Source organism: Amborella trichopoda, chromosome 4, assembly GCF_054954075.1.
Source record: "Amborella trichopoda isolate Santa Cruz 75 chromosome 4, AtrichopodaSantaCruz75HAP2 v2.0, whole genome shotgun sequence".
NCBI lineage: Eukaryota > Viridiplantae > Streptophyta > Magnoliopsida > Amborellales > Amborellaceae > Amborella > Amborella trichopoda.
In genome coordinates this window covers 37,752,283-37,764,752 of record NC_142339.1, presented here as the reverse complement: position 1 = coordinate 37,764,752, position 12,470 = coordinate 37,752,283, and the positions used below count along the sequence as shown (strand labels likewise).

General features: G+C 35.2%; 1 long non-coding RNA gene across 2 annotated transcripts; it reads left to right on the top strand.

Annotated features, from left to right (window-relative positions):
* Window positions 1-2,319: 2,319 nt before the first annotated feature.
* LOC148782431 (uncharacterized) lies at window positions 2,320-7,870 on the top strand. Of its 2 annotated transcripts, none has more exons than XR_016054425.1 (2): window positions 2,320-2,476; window positions 3,128-3,429. It is a non-coding gene; the product is annotated as an uncharacterized LOC148782431 (long non-coding RNA). The 2 variants fall into 2 exon arrangements; XR_016054426.1 differs by lacking the exon at window positions 3,128-3,429 and adding an exon at window positions 6,655-7,870 and having other exon boundaries at window positions 2,343-2,476.
* Window positions 7,871-12,470: the final 4,600 nt, after the last annotated feature.

Genomic DNA, 12,470 nt, shown 5'->3' with positions numbered 1-12,470 from the left:
ATTTTTCTGTACATATTACACTAATCAAGAATAAAAAATTCTATGCTCAAGGAGGAGCATGTTGGAGATTCACTCCCTTAGATAAACACTAATAAGGGGCATTCCTAGGACTCCAAAAGGGCCATTCCTCAAGCCAGCAAGCAATATTTTATTTGCACACTGAGCCCCTGAAAAGGAAATAATGTTCCCATTTTGAATCGAGACCATCTAATTTTTAGATGGTCAGATTTACTTATTTAGGAACTTAAAATAAATTTTTGTTTGGGAGTACTTGTGGATCCCAAAATCTCACATCCAAAGATGCTTCTACGTATGTAATTTATCCAAGAGTAAACCTGCAGTATGTGCTCCATTAGGAGCATTGTATACGATCTCTTTATCAAGAAAAATGTGTGATTCATCGTGTAACTAGCTGGTTATTTCTGAAAGGTCTATGCAATGGTATGATAACGTGTGTTCGATTAAAAAATATTGAGTGAATTACGTTCGGAATAAAAAAAAAACTGCTAAAATACGAAATGAGTCAATTTTTGGACAAAATTATACTGAAGGTTGGTCAACTTAAGGTTTTTTTTTATTTTTTTTCAAAATTGCCCCTTTGCCTTAGGATACCATTCATGGATTGCATTTTATTTATTTATTTTCTCTTTTAGTTTGTTCGAGAGTAGGGCTGTGCCCTAATATTTGGGTCAATTCCCAATCGGTCAGATGCTAGCATCATCATAGTGCCTTATGTGGTGCTCTTCAATGCAGTCCAAGGTTGGCATCCTCGGACCGCAGAGACTAACTTTGTTAAGCAATCAGAGGCAGTCTGAGTTGCCCATTCTTGGACCACCTTCTATGATACTCTTCAGGTGGTTTGAGGTTGGCATCCTCGAATCACATTAGCTCATTTGTTTGCTAAGAAATAAGGCGGTTCGAGGATACCAACCTCATATTGACCTTCTGGACTGAGCGCTACCCTATTAACAAAAAAATAAAAATTAAAAAGAGGTATGAAGATATCATCTTTGTGTTACAATTGTTAAAGTGTATTTTCTAGAAAGTATATTAATTTATTATGAGTGATGTAGCTGTTAGTATTTTTTATTTGAAAAATACTTATATTTATTTCAAAACAACATTATGGTATATCATTCGTTTCTAAATGCTTTGTAGAGAGAGAAATATGTGGGTTTGATTCCCACATTGAAGAGGAGAGAGTTTGTTGAGGTGTATTTAAGAGAACTCATTCTCATGAAATATATTCTAGTACAAAGGATAGAGAAGGCACATGTGCGGAGCACGCGAAGTGTGCGAGGGCGAGGGTAAGGGCGTTTGATAGAGCACTTTGCACTCTAGCCGTCGATGAGTGTGGGACATCCACCGGTTATCTAACCATTGATGAGATGGAGGCTTGTAACAACAACCATCAAGTGTATGTAACTTGTAGTTGTTGGAGTGCATGTAACTCATATAACTTGAGTGCATGTAACTTGTAGTTGTTGGAGTGCATGTAACTCATATAACTTGAGTGCATGTAACTTGTAGTAGCCATCAAGTGCATGTAACTTGTAGTTGTTGGGGTGCATGTAACTCATATAACTTGAGTACATGTAACTTGTAGTTGTTGGGGTGCATGTAGCTCATATCAATTGTAGTTATTGGGTGATGCATGTTACCACCACAACACTAAATGGGCAGCATCTTGGTGCTCTATAATAAGGGGCCTCCTACCCATACAATTTTGAAAAACTTGGAACAATTTTTTAGTCTCTCAAGAGGCTATTCTCTGCAATTCCAACAAGCAAACCAGTGGGCTAACTCTCTCTCTACTCGATTTTATCTCTCTCTCTCTAAAGTATCAAGACTCTGGTGTCTATTATGTGGGTTCCAAGCTCAGGTACATAGAGCTTAGGAACATTGTTATATACTTTATGTTTTCTTGTATCCCGAGGACGAATTGCCGTTCTTATGCACAACAAATAGTCAATCGAAGGGGGGCAAATATCGTCTTGAGATAGTACTCCTACGTACCAGAAAACAAGAAGAGTTCGAGATCTAATTTTGCAAATCGTACCATTTTTTTGCCCCCATTTCACTCACCATAACTTCGACAGTTCAAGATGATATTTCATGGGTGAAAGAAAGGAGATTGTCATGACTTCTTTGAAGGTCATGAATCACGACTTTACTTGACTTGAACACTTCAACGGGCTGAATTTCCCGAGATGACAGCAAAAGGTTCTCTTTTTGCTTACCACTCTCAAAGTAGCTTATATAGTCATCGAGTCAATGCCTGCACCATCGTCACCATCGGATGACTCTACTGATGAGCAGACTCAATCATACAAGAGATGGGTGGAGGATCACTATATATACAAAGGTCACATCCTAAATTCCTTAGCGGATCCGATCTATGACATGTATGCCTCCATTGGCACGGCGAGAGAGCTTTGGAAACTACTTGAAACCAAGTACCTCACGGAAGAGTCTGGTAACAAAAGATTTCTGATATCTAATTTTTTAGATTTTAAATTCATTGAAAACAAGCCTATACCTTCTCAAGTATATGAGTTGCAACTTGTAGTCAATGAACTTAAAGATTGTGGTAATTCTTTGGATGAATATTTCCTAGTTGGCTCAATAATTCATAAGTTAACCCCATCTTGGAGAGAGTACCAAAAGAAGATGAAACACAAGAACGTTGATCTTGATTTGGTTTAACTTCAAGGATCTCTTTGAATTGAAGAAGAGAATAGACTTAGGGAAAAGAAATATGAATCAATTAATTTTCACTCTAAGGCAGACCTTGTTGAACAAAAATCAAGTGATTCGTATAACAAGAAGCCTTTCTTTTCTAAGGTCCATAATGAAAATTATAAGGACCAAAAGTCTATTACCAACAAAAATAAAATGACAGCCACTTGCTATGTATGTGGAAAACCGAGACATTTTTCAAGAAAGTGCTGACACCGAAAAGGGCTCAAAAGACCTAGAGATCAAGTGAACTTGACTATTTAAGAAAAATTTATCACAATGGTCATTGAAGTAAATATGATCGATAAAGACAATGGATAGTTGGTCAATATCAGCATTACCATTCATGTGTCTAACAATCGATACATGTTTAAAACTTTTGAACCAGTGGGTGACAGTAATTCAGCTCAACTTGGAACCCAAGCTATGGTGAATATGTTTGGAAAGGGTACAGTGGAACTAAAGTTTAGTTCGGGCAAGGTACTCACCTTAGAAAATGTGTACTACATACCGGACATGAGAAGAAACCGTGTTTTAGGATGTATCTTGAACAAGAAGTACTTTAAAATGGTCATTGGATCTAAATAACTCTATCTTGACAAAAAAATGTGTATTTGTTGGCGAGGGATACTCATGTGATGAGATGTTCAAATTTAACCTTGTTAATGAAATGAATATGTCTTTTGCATATATTGTTACTTCGTGTAATGTATGGCAGGGTAGATTATGACACGTTAATTATGCATCAATTAAATCTTTGGTTAAAACTAGGATTATTTCTAATTGTGAGGAATTAACTAAACAAGAATGTGAAGTATGAGTACAGGCAAAAATAACTAGAAAACCATTTCCTTCAATTGAAAGAAAGAGTGAATTACTACATCTTACACAGTGATATATGTGATTTAATTAATGTTTTAACTAGAGATTGTAAAAGATACTTTATTGCCTTTATTGATGATTTTTTTAGATTTTCTTATGTTTATTTGCTTAGACATAAAGATAAGGCTTTTGAAAAATGTAAAGTTTTCAGAGCGAAAGTAGAAAATCTACTTAATTAGAAAATCAAAATTATTAGAAGTGATAGAGGAAGAGAATATTTATCAAATGACTTTAATGAATTTTGTGAAAATAATGGCATAATTCATCAAGTAAATATAGAACATTAGTTAAAATGGTAAATGCTATGCTTATTTCTTTCTCTTTTCCATTGAATTTGTGGGGTGAAACTTTATTATCTGCATGCTTTATGTTTAGAGTATGGGGTCGTCTTGCATATGTTAGACTTCCAGATTCTAAAAGAAATAAATTGGGTCATAGAACATCTAAATGTGTTTTTGTGGGATATTCTCATAATAGTAAAGCTTATAGATTTTTGGATCTAAATTCTAAGACAATTTTGAAATCTAGAGATGCTGAATTTTTTGAAAATCTCACTTGTAAAAGTAAAGTGAATGAATCAAATAGCATGCAAAATGAAAATAATGAAGAAAATGATCATAATGTTGACGAAGTACATGTAGAAAATAATGATCATGAAATAATAGAACCAAGAAGAAGTAAGAGAATTAGAGGTGATCCATCTTATAACTTTGGATCTGATTTTTATATTTATCTTATTGAAGCTAATCAAAATAAAATTTTGAATTCTTTGCCTGTAGTCTCAAATGTAGAGGAAGATCCTACTTCTCTAAATGAAGCTTTGGTATCTCAAGATGCAATTTTTTGGAGAGAAGCTATTAATAGTGAAATAGATTCCATTATACCTAAGAAAACATGGAAATTAGTTAACCTTCCACTAAATTCTAAACTCATTGGTTGTAAATAGAAGTTTAAAAGAAAAATAAATTCTGATAGTTCTATTAATAAGTATAAAGCAAGATTAATTGCTAAAGGTTTTAAACAAAAAGAATGTATTGATTATTTTGAAACATATGCACATGTGGCAAGAATTGCTACTATTAGATTGTTCTTGGCAATAGCCTCTACCAATCATCAAGCCATACATCAAATGTATGTAAAAACTACTTTTTTAAATAGTAACTTAGATGAAGAAATATATATGGAACAACCCGAAGGATTTGTAGTGTCAGGTCATAAGAATAAAGTTTGTAAATTGGATAAATTACTTTATGGACGAAAACAAGTACCTAAACAATAGCATAAGAATATTGACAATATGTTGATGTCAAATGGTTTTAAGAGAAAAGAGGTTGATACATGTGTAAATGTGTAAGAAAATGAATTCTTTATGTTTCATAATTTGTTTATATATGGATGTCATGCTTATCTTTGGCTCTAATCTATAAATTGTGGGGGAAACTAAAAAGTTTCTCATATCTAACTTTGATATGAAGGACTTAGAAGAGGCTGATGTGATACTTGGTATCAAAATAGTGAGAAAATAAAATGTATTCATTTTGACTCAATCTCACTACATTGAGAAAATACTTAATAAATTTGAGCATATTGTTACTAAGCAAGTCTCTACCCCTATAAATCATCATATTAAATTAAAGAAAAATGATGGGAGATGTATATCTCAATTTGAATATGCTGGAGTAATTGGTAGTTTAATATATGCAATGACTAGCACGAGACCTGACATTGCATATGCGCTAGAGAAACTTATTAGATATACAAGTTGCCCAGGTAAAAAGCATTGAGATGCTATATCTTGAGTATTAAGATACTTGAAAGGAACTATCAATTATGACATAAAATATGTGGGTTATCCCAGAGTGTTGGAAAGGTTTAGTGATGCTAATTGGAATATTGAAATCCAATATTCATTATGAACATCCGTATGAGTATTACATTAGCGAGAGATACGATATCATGAGGGTCAAATAAACAAATATGTATTTCAAGCTCTACTATAGAGTCTGAAATTATTGCTTTAGACTCTACTGGCAAAGAGGTCGGATGGCTAAATAATTTGTTATAGGACATTCCCATATGGCTAATACCAATACCTGCAACAACAATATATTTTGATGATCAAGCTACTATTGTGAGAGCTTGTAATGATGTATATAATGAAAAATCTACTTATATTAAAAGAAGGCATAACTCCATTAAAATGTTAATTAAGATGACATGATTAGTGTAGAATATGTAAGATCAAAGGAAAATTTGGTTGATCCTTTGACTAAAGGCCTTGCAAGGAATGACATTAGTAAGATGTCAATTCGAATGGGATCAGAGTTCATTGAGTAATCATCTACAATGGGAACCCAACTTAGTCTTTTGTGACCTCAAAATTTTAGGTTCAATGTGGTAAAAACAAATTTTACGGATGGTTAGTTTGGTCACTAGACAAAATTTTTTTGTAAGCACACATTCTAAGAAAATCCATAAGGTGGATAAGTCTAGTGATGACCTGTATGTTAGTAGTATGAGTTATGCTCTTAATGTTATCTATGGACTATATATATAAGTCAGAATTTTTGATATATAGGGGTACTCTTGATAGATACACCTACATAAGTGTGGAAGTGAGGCCGCTTCTTATGAGATGGACTCATCTCTAGAGCACTTATGAAATCGGGATATTAGCATAAGGCCCAAAACATGCTGGTAGCTAAAAATACACTAGAGTTGAATATTGTTTGTGAGTTATACTACCAGTGTGTTAAATAAGCAACCTGGTTCAAAGCTATAGGCTACCATAGTACTTGATGGACTTTGTAGTGTACACTCTAAGTGAAAATTCAAATTGAAAGATACTTTCATGGTATGCAAATAACATGTTTCTTATATTTTGTTTTGTTATTCTGAAATAGTGGAGGAAATTGTTACCATTTTTGGTTTGAAAAATACTTATATGTATTTCAAAACAACAGTATGGTATATTATTTTTTCCTAAATTGCTTTAATGATGGTTTTATGTTTCTTTCTTAAATTGCTTTGTAGAGAGAGAAAGATGTGGGTTTGAGTCCCATATTGAAGAGGAGAGACTTTGTTGAGGTGTATTTAACAACACTCATTCTCATGAAATATACTTTAAGTACAAAGGAGAGAGAAGGCACATGTGCGGAGCCACGGCACGTGCACACATGCGTGCATGTGCGAGAGTGTGGGCACAAGGGCCCTTGATGACGTACTTTGCACTTTGCATTCTCGCATCGGAGCATGAGGTGCCCCTCACTCGAGAACGTGTGCGGGTCGGGCTTGTGACTCGTTTATGTTTTTGTAAGCTCGGCTCGTAAAGGAATCCAACAGTCATCTAATCCTCGATGAGTGTCGATCAGCTGGCCGTCGATGAGTATCGGTCAGCTAGCCATCGATGAGTGTCGGTCAACTAGCCATTGATGAGTGTGGGACATTCAACGGTCATCTAGCCGTTGATGAGATAGAGGCTGGTAACTACAACCATCAAGTGCATGTAACTTGTAGCTGTTGGGGTGCATGTAACTCATATAACTTGTAGTTGTTGGGTGATGCATGTAACCACCGCAACACTAAATGGGCAGCCTCTTGGTGCTCTATAAAAAGGGCCCTCCTACCCATACGATTTTGAAAAACTTAGAACAATTTTTTAGCCTCTCTCATGATACCATTCTCTGCAATTCTAGCAAGCAAACCAGTGGGCTAACTCTCTCTCTACTCGATTTTATCTATTTCTCTTTCTAAACTATCAAGACTCTGGTGTCTATTGTATGGGTTCCAAGCTCGGGTGCATAGAGCTTAGGAACATTGTTATAAGACCTTTATGTTTTCCTGTATCTTGAGGACGAATTGCTCTTCTTATGCACCACAAATACTCAATCGAAGGGGGGCAAATATCGTCTTGAAATAACACTACTGCGTGCCCGAAAACAAGAAGAGTTCGAGATCTAATTTTGCAAATTGTATCATTTTTTTGCCACCATAACTCCAATAATGGTGATGTAATAATTGGTAGTTTTGTGTAATAAGAAGTTATGGAACTACTAGGTGATTAGTAGTTATTGTTGTAAGTTAGTAGTTATTGTTGTGAGTGGGGAGTTATTGTAGTAAATACAGTTATTAGTGCCTCTATTTAAAGAGAGGTGTGTGGTGAGAAAATTGGGTCACATGGGTGTCAAGATTGTAATGCCTTTTGTGTTCCCCATTGTTCAACTTTGAATAAAAGATTATTTTTTTCTTCCACCTCGTGTCAATATTGTAATACCTTTGTGTTCGCCATTTTTCATCTTTGAATGGAAGATTTTTTTTTCTTCCATCTCATTTTGGTTTTTCTTCTTCTTTGTATTTGGTTGTGAGTCTTGGACTAGTATTACAATGTCACACTAATTGAGAAGTGGATTGTTCCAGTGTTGTGGCATCCGTCTTTCTGGACCGATGAACAATTTTGGAAAAAAAAAAAAATACAAGTAGACTAACCTTTTGCATATTTTTTTCCCAAAATTAGCCTATTTCATTAGTATTATTATTATTATTATTTATGTCCTGGACGTAAATTATTGAAAAAAACGTATACATAGCAACCTTTCGTAAACCCATGTGCGGAATATGGTTAATACAATTTGTAGCAAAATTCCAAAGCAAAGATACTTAAACCACCGCAAATGTGGCGGATACAAGACCCAATACACACCTCTAATAGGCCCCCACTCACTTATCCGAAGACACAGTTGAGATTGTCATGTACAAGACAATTCACACTTTACGTAAAATTCAACACACGTATATCAAAGACCGGTGCACAAAGCTTACATACATCGCAACAACACAAACACTTGGATGATAACATCAGCTTCACGTACACATCAACACATATGTCATTAAAGACACAAAACTACACGGACTATGGAAAGCTATAAAAACAAGAAAAATGCCCCAAAAATACCGCAAGTGACTGGGTACTCCCTATACTCGATTTCCACGTGCGATAGCACCGAGATCCGAGGCCCATCGATCGCCAAATTATTATGTGAAATTTTCAACTCTTACATTATCTTGCCTACAATTTTCAAACCAAAATTTAGCGTTAAAGGACCGATACATCCACTTTACAAGCTGAATTACAACTCAAATTGAGGATGAAAACTATATAAATTTAACCAGAAAATTATATGTACTCTCCCAAAATAAACTTTATAGGCATCTTAGTCGTAATATTTTAGTATCACATCCTAGACCCCAACACTGTTTTTTGTTGTATTCCTCTCCCAATAAAAAAGTCAACAAATTTGGGGCTAAATGCTGAAATAATGACTGATACGACCTAGCTGGAATATATATACATTTTTTTTTCATTTTCTAACTTTTTTTTCTTCTTTAGGGCATAGATCACTTGCAAGTAGTCCTTTTAAAATAAATCAACTTCAAATAAAATAAAGAAAAGAATACAACTAGGATCTTAAGAACTTGAAGTCATTCAAAACCTTTATTTCAATAACAAAAAAAAGGCACTACCTATACTTGGGAATAAGAATCCCAATAAGTAAATAAGCAAGAAATAAATGAAGGTGCTGGAGATTACTTCAACCGGGCTTCTTACACCCCACACCAAGTCACCACCTTTCGATGTCGCAGGATCTAATGGTTAACCTTTAATCTCAATAGGGAAAACAAGTTTAGGATAAGCTACACTAATGGAACATGAACCTCTTTGGTCACTAAAACTCAAACTCTAAGTAAACCCCTTTGATAACATAGTTTGAGAGATAGTAACTCTCCATAGCCTAAGCCCTTAGCTTCTTTTCATAATGTGGGAGAGAGAGATCCAAGAGATGGAGAGAGTGGGGTGTGCCCCTTAGGCTTTCTTGAGGGAGAGAGAAAGTTTCCAAGATGAGAGAGAGATACTTTATAGAGTAAGGCATGCCCCCTAGTTGGATGAGAGAGAAAGAGAGAGAATCTCAAGAGATGGGGTGTGCCCCCCTTTTTCTATGGGAGAGAGAAGAGAGATATTTTAGGTATAAGAGATGTGGTGTAGATAATGTTGGGCATGGTCCATCCCTTTTTTATAGTGCCTCAAGGGGTTTTAAGGTTTTCCATAGCTTGTCTCTTCATATGAGATTGAATATGCACCATTGATATTGAGTGACTTATTGAGTCAGAGATATGAGCCATTCATTCTATAGATATGCTATCAATATCATATGGAAGGTGCTAGAATCATTATTCCCTACTTCTTAAACTATTTTCTCATCGATTAATTCAAATAAAAAATTAATATATGATAATATTATCTTTTCTTATTTTAGAGTTAAGCAATCTCGCACATGCTAAAACTTGATTCAAAATATCCTCAAGGCGCAAGTTTTTCAAAGCTCAAGTTACCTATTCCTCAAGACAAAAGCTTGTGCTCTACAAAAATAGAAAGCCATCTAGGTGGGGTGTGTCACCCTTTGTGGCACACAATGGGCCCCATCAAATTTGTCATGATGGGCCCATAAAGCCTAATGGGCCTCCTATGCAATATTTAAAATAATATAATTTTTAAAAATATATAAAATCATATTTGAATAATTAAATCAATGTAAAATCAATATCTTTATCTTTATACATTCAAATTTGATAAATAAAATATTAAGAGATTTAGAAAAATTCAAATAACAATTCTAAAAAATAATATATTATTAAAATAAACATAATTAAATATTTTGATTAGAAAAGGATCCATAGGAATAAATGTGCACTAGGGTACTCCACCTATAACTATAGACTATGGGCCACACATGTTTTCTCAAACCAACCTAGCATTGCCTATAACCCACAGTCCATGTAGGGGATCATTAGTGGGTCTCTAAAGTCTAGCTAATGGGCAAGTGGTCGCAGTCTCAATCTTGGATTTTAGATTCCCCTTAAAGATGAAACCAAGATTACCTTGACCTAATGCAATCCATTGCTTGATGGCGCACATAGCTTATCTTTCGCACATGTACACGTTTCACCCTGAAAGATGATTCACTTTTCAAAAAACGGCTATCAATGTGTATGCTATGTGATAGTACATGGATGAGGCTTTCGCCTGTCTTTGAAAGCTTATAACATACAAGGCTCACACAGTCACATGACTCACTCTTCTAGGCATACTCTAACCTTACAAGCGATGACCCATCTAGCCCTTATCGATTTATTTTTCTATGCCGAGATAATAAAGATTTTTTCTAACAAGACTGATCTAGCATGTTAAGCTCAGTCCGATTTCAGCAAACATCGTTTGCTTAGTATGGTCCACATGGAACCATACTTTCACTAAGTTTATGTTCCACTATATAATTCATTTATAAACACCTGCACACACCCAATAAATGCCCTTTTCAACAATCAACATGTTCTCACTTTGTCTCTCTATATAGCTGGCCATATGTTTTTATTCTCTTTCTCTCTCTCTTTCCATTGGCCTTCTCTCTCTTTATATGCCCTCCCTCTCTCTACCCGCCTTTCTCTCTACCCGCCCACTCTACCTAAAATCACAGAGAAAAAAAAAAGTAACCAGAATGGTGAAGCAATATGAGCGTCAAAACCTCAAACAAACGAGAAGAAACAGAGCAATTGGGTTAACGCAGTAGAGAGAGACCAAATTGGGAAAGAGGAAGGCAAAACCGGAGCGTCGTATAGAGAAAGAGAGAGAAATAGAAGAGCGATTCCAATTCAGAAAAGTGAGGTCTGGATATTATTTATTGGAGCCAAAAGTTTGAGAGCGCGTGAGTTTGAGAGGGAAACTAAGAAAGTTTGAGCGTGAGCAATTAGATATCTAGGAAGGCTTAACAGGGAGAGAATGAGAGAGAGAAAGGTTAAAAAGGGTTGTTGCCGGACACTCAGAGTTTGTGATAGAATGAGATTGTAACGAGAATAAGCTCAAACCACAATCCTACCTCTTCAAACCAATGAATGGAGCTTGAACTGTACTAGTCATCATTTTCGACAAAACCTTGAAGAATGTCTCCTTATAGCTCAGAGAAAAGCCCCAAATTGGCTAATTTGAGAAGAATCCAAGGATCTGGAGCTCGAAATTGTGGCCGTAAGAGCTTCACTATGATAAAAAAAAAAAAAAAAATTTATGTTTTGGGGATGAAAATTGTGGATTTAAGAGCTTCACTGTAATAAAAATTAGGGATTGAAGAAAGGGATTTATGAAACAATGAAAAGGGGAACATGCAAATAAAGACAAAGAGAGAGAGAGCTAAGGCGGGCAGAGAGAGAGGGCAAGATAGAAAGAAAAAGAGAGAGAGCATGTAGAGAGAGAAAGATAGATAGAGAGCGTGGGTAGAGAGAGAGAGATAGATAAGGTGGATAGAGAGATAGAGAGAGAAAATGAGAGAGGGCAGGTAGAGAGAGAAAGTGAGAGAGGACTGGTAGAGAGAGAAAGTACGAGAATAAAAAATGCAAGGCCTGTTTTTCAGCCGCGTAGAGAGAGAAAGTGAGAGGGCAAGTAGAGAGTTAAAGAGGGCATTTTAATTCCAATTTTGTTTACCCTTTGCCTCGAAGTGAATACAAGAAAAAATAGTGTTGGGTCTAGGCATTATTTGATCTAACCGCTAACTGCCCGGTTAGATCGGAACCAGCCAGTGGCCGGTTCCGGTTTTGGGCAATTAGGGTGATCAACCGGTATTTTTAAAAAAAAAAAATTAAAAAATGCATCTATATTCTTAAAAATAAGAAATTTGATTTATAATATATTTTTAAATATTCTTTACATCATGGTAAGGATTAAAAATTGTTTTGGTCATTAATACTCACTTTTATATATTCCAATCTTTTTTAGAAAATTTTAAAAATAGCCATTGGAAATTTGA